Here is a 25522-nt window from a genome sequence, read left to right on the forward strand (position 1 = left end):
TTCCCACTCGTGGCACGAGCGCAGCTCCCTGCTGAGTGAGTCTGCGATGGTGTTTTTTATTACTGCCAAGTGGAAGGGAACTAGAAACATCCCCTGGGCGATGGCCCAGTGCCACAGATCCTGGGCCTCCTTGAATAGGGCAGGGGATCTGGTGCCTCCCTATTTCCGGATGTAGAACATCGTGGTGGTGTTGTCGGTGAAGATCCTCACCACTTTGTCCTTGAGGGACGGAAGGAACGATTTGAGCGCCCAGAACACGGCTCGTAGCTCCAGGATGTTGATGTGGAGAGACCTCTCCTCCGGGAGCCAGAGGCCTCTTGCGCGGAGATCTCCGTTGTGGGCCCCCCATCCCTCCAAGGAGGCGTCCGTTGTCACCGTCTCCTGATATGCCGTGGTCTGAAAGTCTTTGTTGCCGTGAGGTGCATAGAAGCGCCCGAAGGAACTCCTCGTCGAGCGGGATCCTGTCTTCGAAGCTGCCAGCCGCTTGAATCCATCGGTCGTCGAGGAACTCTTGTAGCGGACGCATCCGAAGTCTGCAAAGGGGCACAAGGTAGATGCATGAGGACATCCTCCCGAGGAGGGACTTGATGGACCTCACCCTGGCCACGTCTGTGGCTAACAGGCGCTGCACCTTGCCCAAAATGGCCTTCGTCCTTTCTTCCGACGGAGATGCCAATCGCTCCACTGTATTAAGCTTCCCTCCCAAAAACGGTGCCACCTGCGAAGGAACCAGGTGGGATTTGGGGTAGTTGATGGCGAATCCCAGTTCCGTGAGCAGGCGGACGGTCCTCACCGTGTGTTCGACGGCGAGTTCTCTTGACCTTGCACGGATTAGCCAGTCGTCCAGGTAGGGGTAGATGTGGTTCCCCTGCAGGCGCAGCCGCGCTGCCACTGGTGCGAGGCACTTGGTGAACACCCTGGGTGCCGACTTCAATCCGAACGGCAGGGCTCTGAATTGGTAGTGACGCCCCTGGACTACGAATCTGAGGAACTTTGTGTCCTTTTAGAATGGGGATGTGGAAGTAAGCATCCTCCAGGTCCAACGACGATAGGAAGTCGCCCTCCTCCAGCTGTCCCAGCACGTGCTGGAGGGTGACCATCCTGAATTTCTGTGCCTTGATGTACTTGTTTAACCGACGCAGGTCCAGGATGGGGTGCCAACCGCCTGTCTTCTTTCTGACGAGGAAGTACCTTGAGTATACTCCGGAGCCTCTTGGGGACGAGCTCGATGGCACCTTTCTTGAGCATCGCCCTTAGCTCCAACAGCAGTTGAGGGACATGATACTCCTTCCTGGCCACGGGAGGAATGCGAGGACACTTCTTTTGAAATTCTAGCGAGTGTCCGCGGGCCAGGGTGTCCAGCACCCAACGGTCGTGGAGATGGACTCCCACACGCTGACGAACTTTGTCAGCCGGCCTCCCACTGGGGTGCTTCGGTGGGGGCCCACCGCTACAGCCGGTTCAGTCCTGCTTGGAAGAGGCCTTGCCGCCTTGGCCCCCTTGACGATGGCGGCGATACCCTCCTTGCTTGCCGCGGCCTCTGTAGGCCTCCTGGGACGAGGAGCGGGCTGCCTGGCGGTACATAGAAGAGCCACCGATGGATCCCTTGGAGGCTCCCTGTCTAGCTCCGAAAGCGCCGCCGTTGCTGAAGGACTCCTAGGGCTTGGGCTGTCTCTGTCGGTCTTGATGGCCTGGAGGGACTCATCCACCGTCTTCCCAAACAGGTTGTTGCCGTCGAACGGCGTGTCCAACACTCTGGTCTGGACGTCCTGGCGAAAGTCCGTCGCCTTGAGCCATCTTCGTCGTCGAAGGCAAACCCCGTTGCCCAGCTGGCGAAATCCGGTATCGGCAATGTCCGTTGCCACCGTTATGGCGTGATCCGATGCCACCTCACCTTCCTGCAGAATCTGTAGGGCCTCCGCCCTCTTGTTGTCCGGTAGGAAGTGTAGCAGGGGAGCTATCTTGAACCAAAGCTCCCTGTCGTAATGGGCGACAATCGCTAAGGCATTGGCCGCCTTAATCGTCGTCGCTGCTGACGAGATGACTCGTCGTCCCATGGAGTCCAACTTCTTGCCCTCGCTGTCCGGCGGGGAAGTGGAAGTTGAAGTCGCCGCACCCGCCGCTTTCTTCTTGGCCGCTGCCTAGACGACCGAGTCCGGCGTAGGCTGGGCCCTGAGGCACAAGGGGGCGGCATCGGGGACCCGGTACTTCTTCTCGTACTTGTCCCTTTTGGCGGGTGTCATGGAAGGGTTCTTCAGGATAGCCAACCTCTCGACCCAGATGTCGTCGAGCAACGTTACCGTGAGGACAGTCTTTCTCTTGGCCTCCCGTCTTTGGTAAAGAAAGCCTTCCTCTTTCTGTTCCTCAGGGCAGAGCTGGAAGAGCTTGGATGCCCTGACTATCATGGCATAGAAAGAGCCAATTTCGTCGGGCGGAGAGGCCTGAGGGGGGGGGTGTAATGAAGGAATGTCCGTTGTATCATCGCCGCCGTCCGTCCCCGTCGCTGTATCCATCGCCGTATCATCCCGAGGGTCCGGCGAGGGGGGTGAGGTGTCCACAGGCCTTGTGGGCACGAAGGGCGGTGCGGGGTGGACTCTCCTCTGCTTGTTCGGAGGGCTTCCCAACGGACCTGGTTTCTGGATCCTCCATCGGGGTCCGTGGTAACCTCGTCCTTATCTCAGTACATAAGGATTGGATCGCCAACAAAATGGCCGCGAGCTATCCTGGGGCTCGGGCAATGGCTGCGACAGGCCGGATGGCTGCTCCACTGGGCCCTCGTCGTCGCCATCTTCGATCACATCAGCAGTAGCCTTCCCCTGGGATCGAACCTTCTCGAACCTCTCGTTGAGGCCTTTGAACCTCTCGTTGAGGCCTTTCACTGTTTCCACCGGATCCTCCTCGGAGGCTGAATCCGAGTCCGTAATGGCCACCGCCCCCCCCCTCTTTCCACCAGGGTCTTTGCCGGGGCTGCTCCGACAACCTCGATAGAGGCCTTTGCCGGGTGGATCAATGCCCTCACCACCTTAGGTGCGTCCTGGGCCTTCGCTTTGGGGGGGAGGGTCATCGCCTCGCTCCCCCTCGGCTCCCTTCGAGTTCGACCGGGGCCTCTCCAGAAGCTTACCCGGGTTCTCGGACTTCCTCTTCCCCGAACCAGAGCGCTGGCTCGTGGTTGATCGTGCCGGGGAAGTCACGCCCTGCTTGGCAGCCGAAGAGCCCGACCTTTCGGCGCTCCCGGTGCCCGCGGAATTGCGGTGCTTGGCCTTTCGAATGCTCGTCCTCCTTGAAAACATTTTGAAATCTGCATCCCGGGCAGCTCCTGAACAGCTTGGATCCGGGCGTCGAGCTTCCCTTGTCGTGGGCCATGTCTGTTGAGGTAGGCCTCAGATCTTCTGGAATCCTCCAAGAAGCGTAACTCGACAAAAACTTCACCCTTGAGGGGCGTAGAAGAATTCCGAAACGGGTCCCCGTTATCGGAAGTAGAAACGGTGGAGCTTGAGGCTCAATTAAACCGAAAAAATGAGAAAATCTCCTGAAAAAGTGTGAAAACGCAGTAAAAGCTCGAGAGCTAAACACGAGGACTCCCAACACTTGAACGTGTGGTAAAAATCTGAGGATGGCTGCCAGGGGAGGGGCTTAGGGAGAGGGCAGTCATTGGCTGGTGGCAGTATGACCCAGAGATCAGCAATTGGTTACTACTAAGAAAGACAGATCAGAAACAAAACTGATACTGATTTTATCTTTATCGAGGATTCCCAGCCTGACGACGGGGAATATTCATGAGCATGTGAATCCATGCCAGACCCCATGCTGGAGAAATGAAGTTTAACAATGCATTTGTGTTAAGGAAATATGTTCACAGCTTTTGGAAAATTAATTAAAAGATTTGTTGTGTCTGGGTATGCACACCAGCTTTGTCCACCGGACGAGCACGGACTAACGTCGGGAGAGAAGAGACCCCTTCTAAACAATTCTACTCCCTGGTCTTTATTATTAAGGAAACACAGAGGGAGAGAGAAACCATTGTGGCCACAGCATTAGACTGTGGAACTTATTGTTTTCATCGGACAACCAGTGACATGTACAAACAGATATGACCCAGGCTTCCATTTTGGTTTTCTCGTATATAGCCACAAAGGACGGTCTGGTAATGTATTCAACACCCATCAACTCCATTACATATCAGTGAATAGACAGGTGTCGGTATAGAAGACTGTCCTGAAGAAAGCGGTTCTAATGAACACATACCGCTGAAACCGGTAGACAGTGGAAGTTGCATTAGGAGGCAGTAACTAATGTACTTAGGCCAGCAGCTTGGACTTTATGCTTCTTGTTGATTGTTAGAATCTAGTCATAGCTAGCTCAGAGTAGGTCTTCATAGCTACTTTTGGCTATATATTTTTTTTAAGTGATCTTATGTCATTCTTAATTCAAGAGAATCTAGGAAACAAGTTCAGCTTGTCTATAGGTAAATAAATAGCTCTGTATCCGCAAATAGACTTCTAAACTATGCCATAGATATCCTCTTTTTTACTTAATTTTATCTGTGAGTGGAAGAGAGTGGTCCAAGAGGGAACTGTGAGAGAAAGAAATGTTCAAGATAGTGACCGGGTTATTAAACTATTGCTATAATCCCCTTTTTCCTATTCTTTTTCAGGTAAGCGGCACATCAGCGTTACCTAGACTTAGTTTTCCATCAGGTAGATTTAGATAGAAGATCTTTCTATCCTTGTGTCTCTTTTAGTGATTGCAGATCTGGTTCCCTCCATTGACCGATGTGTGAATGAGAAGCCTGTTGCACAGTACTAGCATATAAATGTGCTTTGCCTTCTTTCGTGCTAAAAAAAACTATAGGCCAGTGTCACTTCTAACCCATAACTCAAGAGAGAGAGCGACAGAGAGCTATTTATCTGTACAGTCAACTATCACCAGGTAACACACAGTGACCCTCTTCAATCTGGATTATGATCGAATGATCCATTAGCATTTCGCACACTCATGTCACCACCTACCCATTTACTGCTCACAACTCATCTCCTACATCTTCATTCTATGTGATATCTCCACAGCCTTCAATACTGTTAACTGTTCCTTCTGGAAAGTCTTTCCCCTTTGGTTTTAAGGGCACTGTACTCAATTGGGTTTCTTCCTATCTCTCGGACCGCTCTTTTCCTCGGAACTCCAACACCAGCTTCCCCCATAAGTCATGTCCTGGGCATCCCACAAGATCAGTCCTGTGCCCCTTCTGTACGTTTTTAGCATTATTGGTACATGTCATTTTTCATTCCTGTACAAGTTTATGAATACATGATACGTACAAGAATGAAATGTGGTGTGAGCCTAAAAGAAAAAACTGGTTCATTATTTTGCACCTGGAAAGGGACGATTATAGAGCCTGCCCAATGAGTTATGTTAAAGTGATGGGATGTACACCATGTACTGCTGCCACCTGCACTGTCTCTAGCCACTGTGGTGCCTCTTAAAGGGTTGGTGGTGGCATTCGTTTAGCTGGGAGATGGAAAATACACGATAGCTGCGTGTGCACTGTAAGTACCTTCTAAATATTACCCACACTGAAGTAATTTCACTGACACAGTTGATAATTTTTTTTATTCTTTTGTTCCTTACATACTATGCAACGAACTAAATGGTTCAAAACGTTCTTGAAAAGACAAAGTAGACCGGTATGCATTGTGTTGAGAGATCTTATAATATTAATTTCGAAAGAACTAGCACTCAAGACGGCTACATGTCTTGTCTCCACCTGGTTTATTATAAAAACATTTTTATAAACGCTCATTTGAATTGTGCTTTAAGCTTCCCTCTGCATTAGTCTATTACAATTGTATTTTTAATTAATATTGATTTACGTGAATTAGATTCTCGGTATGGACTTTTTTTCTATATTTATGAGATATTATTGTTTATTAAATGAATTATGTGAATTTAAATCCATGTATTACTGTGTGGTCAATTTAGTGTACGTTTGCACCTATTTTGCGATTTATAGTTGTTTTTATCATGCATTTTGTTCTTTGATGCCATTTTTTTTTTTATTTTTTTTATATACTTGATTTTAACCTAAAAGGTTTTTACAAGAATGTTTCCTGAACTATTACATAAAAAAAAAACAGTTTCTTTTGTTGTGGGTCCATGAACTATGTCATCGATGACATTGTAATAGAGTTAAAAATGAGGTCGAGAATTTTAGCCGTGGCCGCCACCCACGTAGTGTTTTCTCCTCCAATTAATCGAGTCCACCATAGGTCGTCTTCATGTATGCAAGATGCTGCAAGAATATTTTTTAGATACGGTTTTCTTATATGGTCAACAGCTGGACACCTAAGTAGAAGATGACAAATCATTTCCACCTCTGCCTGGTTGTTGCAAAATCTACATGAGTTGGATATTGACTGGTTTCTAATCTTTAAGATTTCATTCGATGGCAAAAGGTTCAAACATGCTCTAAGAAATAGGTTGCAAAGCTTCCTGTTTGGATATTTTTTCAGGAATACTTGTGGCTCGTAAAGCTTTCTTGCCTGAGGTGGAAGGTGGGCCACAAGTTTCTATTTTGTCGGAGAGTCCATCGTAGAAATCCAGTCATTGTCATTTAGCTTTTTTTGCGTTTTCGTCGGATTTTCTGCCAGCTCTTCTCTTGTACTTTGAATCTCTTTCAGCTTTTCGTCCTGGATTTTTATCCATTTATTCAGGTATAGCTTTTTCTCATCTGTATGTTCTTCCCATATGGCATTCAGGAGATTAGGACGGTCTTCAAGTAGGATTTTTCTAAATAGCATCAGGGCGTTTCGTTCAAAAATTCCCTTCAATGAAACTTGGCTTAGTTCCTGTCTTATAAGCACAATTGGAGTTGACTTGGGGAAAGAGAGGGCTTTCCTCCAAAAGTAACTTTCCAGTTCCGTCCAGATTTGAATTGGTAAGGATGACATTGCTTCGGTTCCATAGCAGATGGCGGGAACAGCCTTTGCTTTATAAAAATTCAGCAGGGGAACAAGCGAGAAGCGACCATACTGCTTGTCAACAGCCAGGGCCTGTGCAGTTAGACTTCTAGTTTAAGTGCGTAACGCAGTTTGCATTGCTGTTTCTTGGTTTGTGTTGTCCAACATCACCCCCAGGTATTTGAACTCCATTACCCTCTCAATTGGCGCGCCTTCGATTTTCCATTTGAATTTTTTCGAGCTTTCTTCATTTTTGCCAAGGAATAGAATTTTTGTTTTGCTTTTGTTGATTTCCAGATGATTTTTGGTAATATAATTGGCAAGGTTAGAAAGCTGTCTCTGAAGACCGATGGCAGTTAGGTCGAACAGTGTGATGTCATCTGCGTAAAGCAGTCTTGAGATCTTACTTTTACCAAGTTGAGGGGGGAAGGAACGCACCTCTTTTTCAGTGTCTTTGAAGTCACCCATATAAGATAGAAACAGGGCTGGGGGCAGGGGGCATCCCTGTTTGACTCCACGGTTTGTTGGTATTGGGGCTGACAGTAGGCCTTGGGTATTAAATGGTACTGCATTCTGGTGTTTTTATGTAATGATGTTATGGGTTGCAGGATATCTTCTGGGCATCTCCATCTTCGAAGTTTTTCCCACAGGGTATTTCTATCGACTTGATCAAATGCCTGGCTTAGGTCTATAAATGCCAGGTACAGTCGAGTTCCCTTCGTCATGGCCTTTCCCTTAAGGATATTGATAGTCAAAATGTTTATTGTGGTACCCATATTTTTCTTAAAGCCTGACTGAAAGTGGTCCTCACATTCTGCTTTCCGTGACCAGTTTTGAAAGCGACGGAGGAGGAGGGAGCCGTATACTTTGCCGATCACGTCTAATAATGCGATTGGCCTAAAGTTAGCTGGATTTTCCCTGCTTCCTTTTTTGTATATGGGCACCACCACAGACGATGTCCAGGAATCAGGAATTTGTCTCGTATCTGCACAACGTTTGAAGACCAGGCTGATAAAAACGGACCATTCCTCTGGGTGCTTTTTCAGTTCGATGTTCGAAAGGCCATCAGGGCCAGGGGCTCTGGAGTTTTTAAGCTTGCATATCACAACCAGGATGTCAGCCTGGTCGTCGAGTTTGACTCAAGGTCGATCTTCATTTGTGGTGGCATGTTAACTTTCCTCACTTCGAACGTTGGCTTTAGGATTCATATCTAAAAATAGATTTTTGTAATGGGCTGTCCATGTGTCTTCAGATATGGAAGTGGCTAGTGAGTTGGTCGTTTGACAGTCCGTGGATCTAATCAAGGCACAAAATTTCCTTGCATTTTTCCCACATAGTTGGTTAAGCATTTCCTCTGAGTCATTTTGGTATAAGGTGAGACGATGGCTTTTCAGCCAGGCCTTATATTGTTTAGATGCCACCACGAAAGCGTTTATTTTTTCTGGAGTGTTGTCTCGTGCAGCTGCTCTCTTTGCTGCTCTCACAAGCTTTCGTTTCGCTACTAAGATGTTATCGTATTTGTGTGCACAGGTTTCCGTTCTTGGCCTATTCGTTTTTGTCAATTTTGGAGATGTAATAAGGAGTGGGCAGTAGTCTGGCTTGATGTTGGTTTCGTTCTGACGCCCCTTCAAGGAATAGGCTACAGTTAGGTTGCTGATGCTGTTTGCACTCAGCGTCAGTCTTTTTTGATTATTTGAAACTTCCAGCCTAAGATCTAAAGATTGAGATGGTTTCCTTAGACCAAACCAGGTTACAGCCAAGAGATTGTGGTCGCTGGCTGAAGTTTGTATCACTTCAAAAAAGGTTATTGCTGGAATTAGGGAGCAGAAGACAAAGATATAGTCAATTGTGGCAGTGGTTTTCCCGCCTTCCCAGGTCAGCAGTCGATTCTTTTCTGTATAGACACTATCCAGGTTAATCAGTTCCCTTGAGTCCATCAAGGTTGACTACTCACGTCCACGTGCTTCTGCCAGAGTGGTTCCAGGCAAGGAGTATTTCTTGGTGCAAACTGCGTTAAGGTCCCCGCATATGATTAAGTGGGACACCTGGTGTTTAATGTACGACTGGTCAATTTCGTTTTCCAACAGAGTGATGAAATTCTCGTTCGAAGTCACTTCTGGATTCCAATAAGTATAGATAATGGAAACTGAGACTGTTTTTATCTTCCCGTTTTCCGTGGTCTGTTGGTTCCATGTGGCTAGCACAGACAGCAGAAGCAGAGATGATGTGAGAATTTCTTTCACAGAAATTCCTTTCCCTAGCCGAACAGCTGTTATTAGGCCGGAGAACGGACGGCCTCTAATACCATTTTCTGCAGGAGCATGTACTAGTTTGTATCCATCCAGAGTTGGTTTTGTCATTAGCCATGTTTCCTGGAAACATAGAATATCGTAGTCAGCCAGATTGACATCACCAGGAACTGTCAGGTGGGAGAACCCTCGGGTATTCCAAGAGCCTAGTCGAAACGTTGTTGCTTCTGGCTTTTGCTCGATAGGTCGGGCAGTCGTCAACGTAGTCCGGGGTTGCTATTTTCGGGTTGCTGACAAAGCCTTCGGGATCCATGCCCACAGGTGTTTTAACGAGGTTGGATTCATTTGGTCTTGTGTATCTTTCTCTGTTGTTACTGGGTTCTGGACTAAGGTTCTTTTAATTGTAGTTAAGGGTCCCAGGGGCCACCTTTTCGGTTTTTCATCCTCAGTCTTTTCTGTATCGCCTTCTTCTGTGCCACTGCCTTGGGTTTCCATCAGTGGTTTGGAGTATGGTCTGGGGAATCTGTACCTCTTTGACCTTCCTGTTTGCATCAGATCCACATCTGGATGTCCCTTTGAATGACTGTTCGAAGTGTGACGGCTAGTTTTTAGAGATCGACCAGAGGTGTTATCTTCTCTGCTTGGTGTCCTCCTCTTATAACGATACAGAGACTTCGGGGTTAATGTAGGACTCCTAATCTCTGTTAGATCGTAACCTAGTTTAAGTAGCTTGTCTGCTCCTTCTCTCAGCTTTTTTGTGAATCTTCCGGACGTAATATGCAGCAGGTTTGTTGCTTGCTTCCCTTCATGACTTGGTTCAACTCGCAACAGATCTTCAGTTTTAATTGAAGAAAGGATTGGTACACTGTTGAGCAATTTTAGAACTGTTCTTCTGTTTAAGATTACATATTCTCTACTGTCCCTTAGTTGTTCTATTTTGAATGAGGGTCTGGTTTCGCCCACCAGCTGCGCAAGAGCTTCTTTACCTCTGTTAGGTTTAATTTCTTCTCTCAGGCATCTTTCCCCCTGGGTTATCCTCTCTTCGGAGCGTGCAAGGTTACTGTGTCACCTTGGGGGGGTATTGGATCTTGTTTCCTTAGAGTCGATTTTGTCCTGATGTTTATAGGACATTGAGGTGGCTGCTTTGGATCGATAGTGTCGTGAGGAGTCTCTTGGTGCGGTTTCTTGTGTCTTAAGTTGGTGCAAGGTTCGGCCCCACTCTTTGCTGTTTATTGCCTTCTTGCATCTGTCTTCCAGTGTAAGAAAGGGAGAATCCTCATTTTCTTTTATCGCCAAGCTGTTGGTGTGGTGACTCCTCCTTGCCAAGGCAGGGTTTTGGCAAGGGAGAAGAGCTGTACCCTTGTTTGTCGAAGGTGATTCTTCCAGATGTTGATTTAAATTCATAAGCTCTTCTTCCTCCAGAAATTCTTCTGTCGTTTTTGGGGATCCCATAGAACTTGCTGTGGTTGTTAAGTCGACGTAGGAGTGGCTAATTCCCTCGTCAGACTTATTTGGGCGCGTGTCTTCGCTCTTTTTTTTCTCTGCGGTGGTTTTATCTGCAGTGGCTGTCTTTGACTGGCTTTTCTTTTCAATAAGGGGCATACAGAAGACCAGTTGTTGTTTCCCTGTTGATTGATCTTTGTTCGTTTTTCTCGACTGATCGAAGATGACAAAGTCTTTATTTACCGTTGCTTCTGTCGTTGGTATGATAGTTTTTTCCAAAGGTACTATGGATAAAGACAGGACTTCTTCGCTGACACAGTTGTTGTTAACTGGCCGTAGTTTATGTGCTTCAGGTTTCTTTTTGTCAGCCAGACAAGTTGTCACGGCGGTCGTTTTCGTGAGGTCAATTGATTGAATATTTGAACTATGGTCAGAAACCGACTCATTTTGATATATGTTATCAGGTTCTGAAGCTTTTGCATTTTCGTTTGCAGCCTTTAAAGTTTGGCAGGCTGCCGATTTGGTTGTTATAGTTCTTGTCGTTTGTTTGCGTGTTTGATCGCCCTGCCAATGGGGACACGATTCATGAAGTGCCTCTTTAGGTTTGGATCCTTGCTTCGCTTCTGTGGCCATGATGTAGCCCTCCAAGTACAGGAGCTTTGTTAGCATCATAGCAGATAAGGTGCTGTGGTCCTTTAACGTATCGTTCAGTGACTCCAAGTTTAGTGAACGGAGTCAAGGCAACGCTCACTGCGGACATAATGGCAAAAATGTCCAATTTCTTTTTTGGCGAATCTGTGTTTACGTTGGGTGGAGGATCGCTCAACCTTTGTGATCGATGTGAGGGGACTGGTGTTGACAATTGTGAGTCCCTTCTTGGTGGTCGCGTACAAGGTGGAGTTTGCTCCCTTGAGGGTGTTTGGGCTCTGTAGATTGGTTTGTTTTGGGGAACTGCCAGCTCCCTAAAAGGCGAGAGGGGTCTGCAGTTTGTTTTATTCTGAGAGCCAACTTGTGGACGGTTTGAATCCTTCTGGAGTTCCTCCCCTCCGTTTGTGTTTTTTTCTGGCACATCCGGACCTTGGGTGTTTGAGTCTGATACCTTCCTCCTGTGGGCTGGCCTGCCCTGTGATTCATATTCTGATTCCACGTCATGAATGTAATCACCACCATCTGTGTCCATCGGTAAAAACGTGGGTTCGTATTGGCCATTGTGGTCGTGATGCGGAGGAATGATGGTTTTTGGGATCTTTGTTCCTCTTCCAATTCGACCAGCGTCTGGTTTTGCGACTCTCTATGTTCGCAATGAGCCACATCAGAAACCAGTTTTGTGTCAACATTTCCTATGCCAGTAGCTTGTTGGATTTCGGCGGCTTCGTTGATAGTAATTACCTCTAACATTTCGCTGTCCGAGATTTCGTTTATCCTTTCATATTTGCGTTTGTGTTGTCTTCCAAAGAAATCCTTTAAAGTATGTGAACTAGTCTTCTTAAGGTCTGTAGTTTTTCCCTTTTGCTGTTGAATGGATTTCTTTTCCATACCAGAAATAGGACTATGCACATTTTTTCCGTGCTGTTTCTTTTTTAATTTTTCACATAATTTCTCCACAGGGGATGCAGCTCGGGGTTTTGATGGACGTTGCACTTTTTTCTGTTTTTTCTTGTTTGGACCTTCTTTATTTGCATGTTTGGTCTGCTTTGTGTTCCTAGGTAGTGCATCCTCCGAGCCGCTGCTGTTGCTTTCAATGTCTTGCCACACGCTCTCCTGGTTAAGCGTTGGGCTTTTTCCTTGTTCGAGGGCCTGGGCTGATTGCGACCCGTCCCGAGACAGGGCATGAACTTGGACCCGGACGTCATGGGTCAAACCTTGGGCGGGTGCGACTTTGGCGTACACCTCTCCTTCTTCCATAGTCGCAGCACCAGAAGCCAAACTCGGGGTGATTTCACCCCCCCACTTCCCCATACGCTGCCTCCGCCTCCACAGCTACCAGGGGCCCGCCCCCGACGCTCAACGCCCGCTGTCCTCCAACAGGTTGGCCGGAGCCTTCGGGCGTGGAAGACCCACCGGCCGCTGGGAGCGAAGGAACCGCTGGGAGTCGAGGTAAGGCATTTTTGTTTTCATACTGATTTTGTCGCCGTTTTCTTTCCAGTTGGCTTGTAAAGTCCTCTGGATCAATGCTCTGCTCAGTCAGCGGTAGACCCACTCTCCCATCCCTCTGTGCATTCAGACGTGCTTCTTCTCGTTTGTCAAGTTTGTTTGGGATGGTAAATGAGGGTGGGGGGACGCTATTCAGCCTGGCTTTCTTTGTGATATGTAAAGTCTTTGTGTTTGTGATACCTTTCGCATTTTTGATCAAAACGCTGGGTGATGCAGCCGCCATTTCCTCACTTGAGTGTCTTTGTTTGGAGGAGGGCGCTTGCACCTCGTCCAGCACAGCTTTTTCCTTGGACGTTGCTGTAAATGGCCTTGTGTCCACTTTAGGCTTAAAGCTTCGGAGTTGTCGGCCCTCAGCTGCTGGGCTTAGAGGAATGGCGTCTATGGCGTCCATGTCGGCCATAGACTGCCGAGACTGATTCTACTCAGCGGCTACTCCCAGGTGATTTATGCTTTCAGGTTCCAACTGAGTCAAAGGACTCTATACGCGCAGTCCTCAGTCAGAACTTCTATGTGTGGCACCAGTTCTTTATAGAAACGTGGTTTAAAAGTGGAGAAAACCCACCTTATTATCCGGTGTAATGAAAGTGGCGTTGCAGTCATTCAAACCAGTGCACTGAGAACATGAAAACAAGGGCACGTCTTTCTCCTTCAGCAACCGCTATTACTCTTTCACTATCTAAAGTATGTTTAGAGAATTGGAAGAACCTTGAGCTCTGCATACGTGCTTCGAGGTGCTCCGTGTCCAGAACGTAGAGGTGTTTGTATTCAGAAGGGGCACCTCATGCTTTTGGGAGTGCTTCCATGTTTTTGCAAGTCAAATACTGCCATGACTAAAATGTCAGGACTGAATAGCTTCCACAACAAAAAACTCAAGCCAATATAGTAAGGTAAGGGGACTTGTGCATTATCCTGCTTTTTGTTTTTCAAGTTGGAGAACACAATGGAGGGCAAAGTAGCAGCTGACTGTCCAACTATGGCCACAATACGTGCAGGAAAGGACTATGGGACGCAATCCAAGGGAAGAAAAGCTGTGAGCGCGTTTATGAATACTTCCAAGGCCCTGCAGCTCAAAGTCATGTTATAAATACAGTAAGCAAAAGAGACTGGAGGACGTTTTAGAATACTCCTTGACCACTGGTAGGACTCTGGGCAACCTCCCATACCACCGTCTTTTAGTCCATCTGAGACATTGCAGATGGGGAACAGGCATGTGCAAAGCAGTCTGGTGCAGTCGCCAATAGGAGCAGTCCTGTCTAAACTGCAAGGCCCAACTCCTCTCTGCAGGGAAACGCAAGCAACCCCCAGATACGTTTCGGCCTTGTTTGGCCTCATCAGTGTGGTGCAGTGTAGTTCCCTATGGCATAGCAAGCAGCACCTGGGCATACAGCCTCCCACAGAGAGAAACAAGCTAACCAACACAATATGACCCTGGAAGGTTTTCAATACATCATAACCACTGGTAGGGCTCTGGGCAACCTGCCACTCCACAGTTCTAATACAGTACAATCTATGGAAGTCTTCAGCTTCCTGGCACCTATATTCTGAATCTTAAAGGTTTAACTGAAGCAACAAGTACTAGATCCCACTCTGTTTAGTAGCGGACTAGTCATTTTAAGTTATATAGATGTATCAAAGGGTTACAATGTTATTCGCAGGGAAAACATGCCCATAGAAGCAAACATCTTCTCACACAGCGAGAAAAATAAACTTCAAGTGCGTGTACCTTAACACTTGGCTTGGAATGCAGTAGCAGCATAATTGCCAACTGCGGGTGGCTTACTCATTACTTTGGACTTTGGGTAGCTGACTACTTCAGCTGTAACTCCTGCGTATTATGTAAATCACACACTAACAAAACACTCACTTTTCAGTAACTATTTCCCCATATGTGCAGCTTTCCAGAGCAGGTAGGTCTGAAGTCAACACTTGCGTTTGGCTTTATTCAGTCAACTATTGTGCTACGGATGCTGCATTTCTGCTTGCACATACTGTAATCATACACACATCACCGACGCATCCATTTTGGTAAATACGAAAGGGTGAAAAGGTAGGGGTTTGTGTATTTAAAGTCCTGGGCCCGAACGGTCCTCGGTGGAATTGCACAGCAAGGATCAAAGCAAAGTTTTCTAAATCTTAAGACTATTTGTTATGGTAATGTACATAAAAAGGGAGTTGTTGTGATGTGTTGATTTGTGCAGAGGACGTGGTAATAGCTGAACCAGTTCCAAGTTGCAGCATGGAAGTCTAGGCTGCAGGAGAGGAAGGAAGAGGAAAGCACTGCAGCTGGCGGCTTGCGACCCATGTCTTACTAAAGACTTTATCAAAAGTGATACAATCTTACCGTGGGGTGAGCGTCTCAATATATTTCACTGGTGAGGAGGATGGGGTAATTTTGCACTTATTCCACATGCTACTACGGGATTGATGCCTTTTGCGGTACTCAGGAGGAGGAAGGCGAGCGCACACACACATCGGTGTGTTCGCCGTGGCCGAGCAGGGCTGGATTTGTGGAATTGGATGTGTAAAGGCTGAGGGTGTGGTTGAGGATAATGCAAATGAAAAAGAAGGAGCGTATTGATAGCTTGAGGAGTGTGAGGATGTGTAAAGTGGTGGTAGGAGACAAAGTGTGTGCGTGAAGAGACCCGAATTTGTTCCGAAGGGACAAAGCAGATACTGTGGTCTTCGCAATGTCAGGAGGGTGTTGTATGATACTGTTGTTTTGGAGGATGGGCAGAAGTGAAATAAGTGCAGAAGTGCAAAGAGCAATGCACAGTAACAAATGGTGTGTTGCATGCAAAGTGTGGAAGGGGAAGTTGAGTTGTAGGGTAATATACATAGGAAGGGAGTTGCTGTGATATGTGTATTTGAGCATGAGGACTTGTTTATAGTTGAATCAGTTTCAAGTTCCAGTATGGAACGATGGGCTGTAGGAATGCTGATGAGGGGCAGTTGGTTGTTGCAGAGTGAATGGAAAGGAAGGCACTGCATGACTTTTTTTAACAAAGGACTTAATTAAAAGTGAAACACACAATCTTACTATGGTTTGAGCGTCTCACTATATTTCACGATTCATAATAATGCTTTGAAGAAATTCAGTCTCCTTACCTGGTGATGCCACATGTAAATATAATCTGTACACATTGTGAGAAACCTGACGATATTCTCCCACCTCCTCCCTCGGGATCTTCCATTCAGTTGGCCAGGGAAGGGCCATCAATTTTGGATCCCAGCCCTTGGGGTGGATAAGCAAGGGAGGATCACCCGAGTGGAGGGTCACAAGGAATTGGGAGGAGGATACCCAAGGGCGAGACAAGGTTTTCCCCCAGTCCCAATGATACCCCAACCTACTCTACCTCAGTCTTCATGGGGTATTTCCAATCTCATCTCATCTCCCCCTCCCCATTTCCAACAAATACTGAGACTAGGAGGAGGCAACTAAGAGCAGTAAAGATTACCCATAGAAACAATATGAGAAAGGTAAGGGAAACCTACCACTTAAATAACTCAAATCGTCCCACTAATAGAGCCAGGCATTAAATAATGACCACTAACACCTGACTCCACTTGACTATTTTTTTCCACTATGAAAGGTGTGGTTTCACACAAGGAAGTGAGAGAGCTGGGGAGCCATACTGGACCAGAGAAGCCAAGGAGCTGCAGAAAGAAGGATCCGCAGGAGAACAGCATGCTGCGACGCTGGCCCGGTGTTTGTGAGGGGCTGCAGCATGGCTAGGGAGCTGTGTCTCCAGAGAGCCGCTGGCGGTATCCGTGCAACCGATTGTTCCCTTGGGCCATGTGCCGGTCCCAAGTGTGTCTGAGGGGCAGCTGGTGAGACCCTAAACTAGACCCAAAGTATCCAGGAGAGACCGTTCGCCAGCACTACGCTACTCAGCGAGTTTCGCATGAGAGAGAAACTCGGGAACGTGTTTGTGGCTGGACCGGGAAAGGGAGAAAAGCAAGATTTGTAAATATTCACGGAACGGAAAGCGAGAAGGACAGTTTAAAGAAACTGAAAGTAAGAAAGAAGAAACAAGGAAAGAGGAAAGAAGGAGAAAGCGTGCTAGTGGCACAGAAGGAAGTAAAAGGCACACTAGCGGCACAGAAGTAAAAGCAAAGTCCAAAGTAAAAGAAAAGGGTGCAAACTACCCGGAAAGAAGGAAACAAGTGCAGGTGTGCACAGAAGTGTGCAAGAGGCACGATAGGAAAAGGAAAGGTGAAAGTTTACACAGCAGAAGGAGGGAGCATACAAGAGGCACAACACAGAAAGTAAAGGAAGGTGCAAGTGTGCACGACAAAGTGAAGTAAAGATAAAAAGTACAAAGGAAAGCAAGTGTAAGAAATAAAGAGGCACAGGATCAGAGTAATCCTTAGGAAGAGCAAAGAGTCGGGCGTTTTCGAAAGACTCTGATTCTACCCCATGAAAGGATTGCAAGTGAGAGAAACTGTATAGGTACATTCTGACAAGTTGAACTGTTGTTTGAAACTGAAAGGGAGAACGAGGGGTAAATGTCAACAGCTACTTACTCATCAAAAACTACATCAATTTAGCCAAAAATATAAATTTTAATATTAAAACAGTCTCGTGAAATTTGAGAGACACTATACATATAAAATACATTATCAAAAACTCTAAAAAAACACATATGTAACAATGACAAAGATCATTCAGGAATTACTAGAAAATAGAGATTTATGCTTTTATATCCATCTATATTCAAGCCTTTGCTATAAATCCTTTTTGAATTGGGTTTTCGATCCTAATAGATCGCTAAATGCTTTCACCCAATCTCCTATTTCAAAATTGGGAAACCCCCTTCATGGGACACTGAATACTTTCAATCAACCTAGTATTAACTCTAGATTGTGAACTCAACATGTTTCAGTCCTCTTAACCATTAGTGGGACTTTCTTCAAGAGTAGTCAAAGAACAGTATTAGAGTTGGTAAGCAGTTGGTCTGTAATCTTCTTGGTATGAAGATATGTTCATTGGAAGTAGAGTAACTGGACTTCCTTTTGTAGGTGCTCTCTTGGCTGTCGAGGAGAAAAGTCCATGAATGTTAGACGTTTTTCTTATGGGAGGGTTGATCTTCCTCTTAATCCTTATATGGAAAATAAAGGTCTCGTCTCTAAGAAGCAGCGGGTCTGTTAGGGTAGCTGCTTTCGTGTGTGTGTGGCACTGCAATCTGGAAGTCGTCACTGCGGGACGTAGGGCGATGTCGAGAACTGGCTGATTAAGCAGCTCGAGTTTGCGTGTGATGTCGTATTTGGGCGGATATCTCCGTGTGGATACTGGTCTTCACTCGCGTCTCCGTCAAAGTGTTTAGGCCTTGTTAATGCTGGTTCCGCATCGGTGAATCTGATAGTGATTCCTCCGGAAAACACCCCTTTTCCTTTTTCCCAAAATCAAGGTAGGAACCCACCTCCTGTAGAGAAGTGGATTTTTGGGATCTCTCAATCGTTTTACACGTGAAACTGAAAGGGGCCTGAGCTTGGGGAAGGGAACCCTGAGAGGCCCAACCACGTTGCAGACATTGTTATTTTAGTGTTGAAACGATTGAAGCTTGGTGAAGGAAACCCTGATGAGCTTCAAAAGGAACTGTTATATTTCTTTTGTGGAGTTTGGAACGCAAACAAGTTGAAGGTGGGGAAGGGAACACCAGGGAACCAAAAGACACTGAAGGTATTTGAAACCACTGCAAGGACTCTGTGGAGAAGGTCTTTCAAACAGCCCTTTTTGACTAATCTCATTTTAGGGATATTGACCAAACTATACCTGATGAGAAGACCACCTGAAACCAACTTTGGTTTCCAATTTTCTGTTGAACCACTATTTTCCTTTTTAAAGACTTCCTATCACATTTTTGTAAAGGGTGAGGGCAAGCATAGGTTTAGACACAGACAGACTTTTAGTTTGGACTATTAGACAGTGACAGGCATTAGAAACATCAGTTAAGGGAACCATCCCTTTAGAGTTAGGGCCTGTCAGGCATTACACAATGCAGGAACCTTAGTAAATAAAGGTTTTAAAACAAACACCTTTTGAGTATGTGTCTCTCTTGATGCCATGCCTGTTTCACAACATATAATCTGAACACTAGTGGGCTCATTCATAGGATTGAAGGGTCTATAAGTCACGAGCATGTGGAAGCCACGCCAATCAATTTCCTTAGATTATATTTACATATTTCAATGTCACCTTGAAGCCTACTTCACTGAACGGGTCCACGTGGTGGATATAACAAAGGAGGTGGTGATAGTGATCGCCTGATCTGACTAATTCTATTTCTTCTTAGGTTTGAAGGTGATAGACCAGCGCCATCTTTTCTAACTTCGGGGGCAGAGTCCATCAATAGAAGGGTTGAGGGGCGGGGGGGTGGGTTTGGTTGCGTTGTAGCAAATTCGCTACTGCCCATAATCCATTCTCACAGAAGGTTGTTAAGCTTCTTTAAAGGCAGTCAGAAAAGCAGCATACACAGGACAGTACGAAATGAAACCCAAATCCTCGTGTTTGAACCAAACAAGGTACAGCAACCCCCCTTTCCTGAATTACGCAGCTTTTATACATTCACATAGCATGGTCTTTTATGGACACCCTCAGCATCACGCAGCACACGAAAGACCCAATGTACGAGAAAGGTAACAACCTCGACCTACTCATCACTGCACTGCCTTGTCTCCACTACAGCTCTCCTTCCTGCTTGACTGATCTGACCACCTGGCCGTGCCTTCCAACATCCTGCACACCACCCCTGTCAAGCACTCAGAGCAGAAACACATCAGACAAACCTTCAGGTCCTTCCAGAGATGTTGCCAAACATCCACCTCACATAGACCAAACACCCCCAACTGAACTGTGACTTTTTTGGAAGCACTCCAGGCCACCCTCTCAACCTCCATTGACCGACAAGCGCCACTGAAAGAAAGGACCTGCAAACAGAAACCGTTAGCACCCAGGTACATGCAATAACCCAACCTCAGCAAAACAGTCATCAGGAAACAAGAGAAAACATAGCACTGCTCAAGGACCAAATCCGACCTGGAGCTCCTCAAGGAATTCCGAGCAACCCACCGACAAGTAATCAAAACAGCCAAGGCCTCCTACTATCGGAACACCATAGCAGAAGCTGACAACAAAAGCAGAGCCCACTTCAAAGCAGTCAAGCGCTGCATCAACCCGCTAACTGACTCTGCCATACCACACTCCAACAAAAAATCCACTGACAACAATGCCTTCATCGACAAAATCAGCAAGATTTGCCAGCACACAGAGACCAGTTCTGCAGCCACAGACCCACGCCGCGTCCCTCCTCACTAAATCTCCACACCCATGGCAACATTCAAGACACTCTCTACAGAGTACCTGGCAGACACCCTGGCCGCCCTCAAAGCCACATCTTCTACAGACGACATCCTCTCAGCATCCATACTCAAGACCCTGCTAGCAGAGGTCTCCTTCCCTATCTGGAGTTCATCAACAGCTCTAACTCAAGGCACCTTCCGATCGACCCTAAAAACAGGACACTCTGGATCCCGCCAACCTAGATAACTACTGCCCAGTCACCCATCTTCCCTTCCGAGGTAAGATCACCAAGAAAGAAGTAGCTGCGCAACTGCAGCAACACAAAAACAATCTCTTCCAAACCTACCAATCCGGCTTTAGACCCAGATGCAGCACAGAGACGGCAGCATACAAGTGGTTGACGATACACTCAACATCCTTGACGATGGCCACCCCTGCCTCCTGGTTCTACTCAACCTCTCGGCCGCTTTTGACACAGTAGACCACCAGATGCTCACAGAGACCCTGCATTGGCGAGTGAGGATCAGCAACCTTGTCCTACACTGGTTCAAGTCCTACCTCATCAACCGCCAGCAGTTATTTCAGATGGACTGTTCTAGATCGCCAATGCCATCAGTCACCTGTGGAGTCCAGCAAGGTTCCATCTTCTCTCCAGTGATATTCAATCTATACATGGAGCCGCTGGGAGTCCTCTTAGCCACACACAATATCCACAAATACGCCAACGACACACAGCTACACCTGAAGATCTACTCTATCAAGTCTCAAAACCTGCCTCTTGCTGATCCAGTCTTAGATTTCCAGTGCACAATTGAAGCTCAACCCCTCCAAGACTGAATTCCTACTCCTCACAAACAACTCTGAACCCCCCGACATACAGACCCGACTATCAACCATGAACGTTGAGGGCTTCACACCAGAGCTCACCTCCTGCGTCAAGTCCCTTGGGTTCCACATCGACAAACACCTCTCCTTCCAGACACACATAGCTAAGAAAACTCAGACAGCTTGGTATCCGCTCTCCCTCCTGCGGCAAGTCAAGCCCTTCCTCCCTTTGGACGACTTTAGATCCACCGTTCAAACGCTGGTCCTATCCCACCTGAATGGGGGCAATGCCCTTCTCGAAGGCCTCCTGTCCTGCCGTGTGCCCCTGAGAAGTCTCCTACACACGGCGACACGCCTCATCAAGGATCTACGCAGATACAACCACATCACCCCGGCCCTCATCGACCTTCATTGGCTGCCACTGCACGCACAAACCACCTTCAAGTCTTACTGCATCATCTATAATGCAGTCGCCCTCAAGTCACCCAGCTATCTCATGGAGAAACTCTGCATCTCCGGTGGAAAGCGCACCACCAGGACACGTGCAGACTTGAAATCCGTTGCTTCTAAAACGAAAAGTACCAGGAAACAACCCTTCTCTGCCTATGCCCCAAGACTATGGAACCTTCTCCCCTTCAGCACGAGACTTGCTCCCACAATTCAGAAAAAAACTCAAGAAACACCTCTTCAAGGAGTCTCTCCTCCTTAACACCAAAGCCATCAGGTCACCCCCACCCCCTCCCGCAGCACCTGACTTGCTAGACACTGTCCACCCCCTTCTACTCGCCTCCCTGTACAGCTGCACCCCTACTATGTGTCACTCTGTATCCTACCCAACACTGTATATCTGTTCTATTGTTACCTTTGAAAATATCTCCATTATGCATACCTATGTAAAGGGCTCTGTTGCTACTCAAAGCTAGGTCCATGCTCAATAAATATAATATTAATGATAAAGAACGGGCATAACAAACAACTTTTGAGAACCACAGAATACAATGCATCAGGTTATATCCAACCTGTTTTATATGGTTCTCAAAATATGGTACATAAACATCAACTACATTCTCACGCCTGCGTGGGTGCGCTTTGCAACACGGAGCAAAGTATTCAGATACATTCTAAGCGAGTCTGCAGATTCTAGTACAAACCACAGTTCTCACAGGACTCTTGCAGTGCCTGGTCCACCTAATTCTACACAATGCAGGCAGCTCACAGAGCAAGGTGGTGCTCTACATCTCGCTCGTCAGAGAAAACGGAAATACGTAAGAAGAGACCAGTGTATGGAGAGGGCTGCACCTAGCAGCATATCTGGTGCACATTTAGATAATGCATGCGCACAACAGCATAGGGCTAGGCTGGTTTGAGACAGGGCGACATGATTCGATTTGGCTAACACAAGTGAAGCTTAGCTTTGCGAGTGAGGCCTAGATGTCATTACATGAACAGCAGCATATGTATATTTTCCACCACAGTTGGTCGCGGTCAAGTCTGTCTGAAGGATGAGGGATGTGCCTCTTTTCTTCCGTCAGTAAAAAAACTGGGAGCACTTGGCACAGGCCTGTCTTGAAAGATGAAGATTTATCTAAGTCAACAAGCAGTGTGCCCCTTTTCCAACTAAAACCTGTTCCAGTACTTCTCATCACAGTTCAGATAGGGATTTTAATACAAGCTGGGATTAACTCAGCAATCACTCCAATGTGCCTCACAATAGCTACATTGGGTGGAAAAAAGACATGCTCGGCTCTGGAAAAGACATGGGGCGAGAATTGAAAAGTCTCTACTAAGTTCCCCACCCACAAACTCCAGCACGCACCCATTTCAACAGACTTGAGATCTAGGAGGAGCTAAGGGCCCTTTCAAACGCAGGTGGCGCTTTAAGTGAAAGTGAATCCCATACTAAATAGCCGTCTCCAATGGTATTCGTTATGACATGACCACCTTCACACAACTCTATCCAGGTTTTTGTGTATTTGTATTCAAGACCAAGAAGCCAGCAGTTTTTGTTCAGCATGCTGCATTAAAAAAAAAATACAAGGAAGACCACAGCAAAGGTTGACAGAGCACCAAGCACACCGTTCCTTCCCACTCATGTTTTATGGAGAAAGAAAACAAAAGTTAATCAGCCCCAGAGACCCCAAAAGCCAGAAAAGTGGGACAGTAGGAATGGCGCTTGTAGCAAAGTGATTATCGCTTCTTCATCTTCCCCCTTTGTGTTCCCCGCATTCACCTATGCACAGCCATCTCTTGGGTCTGCCACTTCTGTCGGTTGGCTTAGCCCTTATAGATTATCCTGTTGGTTCACCAGGACGAATGTTTGAAAACGTTTCAAAGAATCTTCCACACTTTAAGGGCACACTTGAGCACATCTCAAGTCCATCATACCACCAAATACTGGCTAATTCTAGTACCACACCATCAGGGTACTGGAAACTACTAACTGAAAAATGGGTTGCATCACCGGGAGGTGGGGCTAATCCCCATTTTCCTCTTCAGCAATAGTTTGACACACAACAGTTGATTAGACATGCACCCCTACTACCGCAATCATACACCCTCACGCTAAGCCTCCGCTTCCATTGCCAGCTGTATGTTCGTTTCTATGCCAAATATGAGAATGATCAACATCTAAGAAACCTTCCATACCACAGCCCAGGAAGCATGGAGCACGTGTTGCTAGAAAGTCTGATGGAAAACTGTAATTAGGCCATTCATTAAACAAGGCATTGGAGCGTTTCATTAAAATACAAAAATAATAGTATATTATGTTTTATTAAGATTTGTGAAATGCTTAATTGAAACGCTAACAAAATAAAGGCAACACAACTTTAAAAAATTGATATCTTGGGGGGGCGCTGTTGCGCACAACGGAGATGGCCGCCTGAGGGGAGAGCTCCGGCCCGTAACATATCCCATTATAAATTAATCCTGTTTGGGGCCGCCTGCATGCCAATAAACACCTGCATTCGGCGGTGGAGAGCCTGCGACATCACTCCACCGATTTTCATGTAGAAACGCCAGCTCAATCCTGAGAAATCGGACTGCAAATTTATACCGTGAATGCGGCAGAGGCGTATCCGGCCCACGGCTCCAGGAGAAATCACGCGACGGCTGGGGGTGCTGGCTCGTGCGCAGGCCGTGAGGGGGAGGGGCCATGCTCCTCACCTTTCTGAGTTGCCTGTGGATATATCCTGTTGGCCCTCGATCCTTCTCCTGGGTATACACCGCACGCCTGGTCCGGGCGGAACATTGCTTTTTTTCGTCGGGATTGTCATCCCGTTCCCTGTGCCGCTCCTGCCCCGCGGATTGATCGTTGACTACCGCCGGGTCGGGCCTTGTCGACGGCAGTGGGCCGGTTGTGTTCACTCGCTGGGGCCTGCCGATAACATCATAAGGTGGGTGCCCCGGTACCTTTCTCTTATATACTCATAAGCGGTGTACGCCACACTCCTAAGTGCCAATGATCGCCAATCACTACCTATCACTGGGCGCCAGAGCGTGGGCAGACACAACGCAACCCAACAGAGTTGACATACGGGCCGCAGCGAGAAAAAAAAAGTATGGGCTCCAAGAAAACTGGTCCGATGGACTCCTTTGCCAGCTCCCAACCGTATGGGCCTGCCGAGACACCCGCTGAGCCCTCCGGCAGCCAGCTGGAGTCTCCAATGGATGTGAGAGGGGACAAACTACTAACGATGGTCCAAAGTGGATTCCTGGCAGTGAACAGCAAACTGGACAACATAGGGGCCACGATCAGCTCTTTGAAGGCTAGGGTTGATAAGGAAAGTGCTCGCACTACAGAGGCGGAGAATAGGATTGAGTTAATGAGAACTCGATAGCGCAACATAGCCGTGACATCGCCCAGTTGAAGGGAGACCTGCAGACAACCCTGAACAAGTGCAAGGACTTGGAATCTCGCTTCAGGAGAAACAATATCCGCCTGGTCGGAGTAGCTGAATCCTTTGGTAAGGGCTCCATGGAGAGCCATGTGGAAAACCTCCTGAAATCCCTCCTGGGCCCCGATGCTTTCTCCGAACATTTCCTCATGGAGCGGGCCCATAGCACCCTGGCCTCCCCTACTAAGCCTGGAGCGCCGCCCCGCACGATCATTGCCTGACTTCTGAATTATAGAGATAGAGACGCTATCCTGAGGCTTACCAGAGAAAAAGGATCCCTGTATTACGAAGAAAACAGGATACACATATAGCCGGACTTTTCGACCAATGTGCAGACACTGAGAAGATCCTACGAACCGGTCAAGAGACAGCTGAGACTACGCCAGATCCCATATGCGCTCGTCTTCCCGGCTAAAATGCGCATCCAACACGGAGGCCGCGCACACTTTTTCGACAATCCTACGGAGGACATGATGTATGTCGATGCCTCAATCCCCCTTCCCCCGGTGAACCGGGAAGCTAACCGTAACCTGCCGCCCCGGAGGGTGCCGGAACAGGAGGACCATGCTGGCTGAAGGGACTTGCTCTACACTGCCTTACCATAAGTTTGATAACCCGTCGACGGCGAGGTGGCCCTGTCCATCATATATTGTTGTAGGGCCGTGAGCCCCCCCCACATGGTGTTCGGTCATGCGAGTACAG

General features: G+C 47.3%; 1 protein-coding gene across 2 annotated transcripts in view; it reads right to left on the bottom strand.

Moving 5' to 3' along the window:
* The window catches only part of COMMD1 (copper metabolism domain containing 1), a 963648-nt gene that overhangs the window by 644610 nt on the left and 293516 nt on the right, over window positions 1-25522 (bottom strand). The gene's annotated exons all lie outside the window — the stretch shown is intronic.

Source organism: Ambystoma mexicanum, chromosome 4q (assembly GCF_040938575.1).
Source record: "Ambystoma mexicanum isolate Mex_15411 chromosome 4q, UKY_AmexF1_1, whole genome shotgun sequence".
Classification (NCBI taxonomy): domain Eukaryota; kingdom Metazoa; phylum Chordata; class Amphibia; order Caudata; family Ambystomatidae; genus Ambystoma; species Ambystoma mexicanum.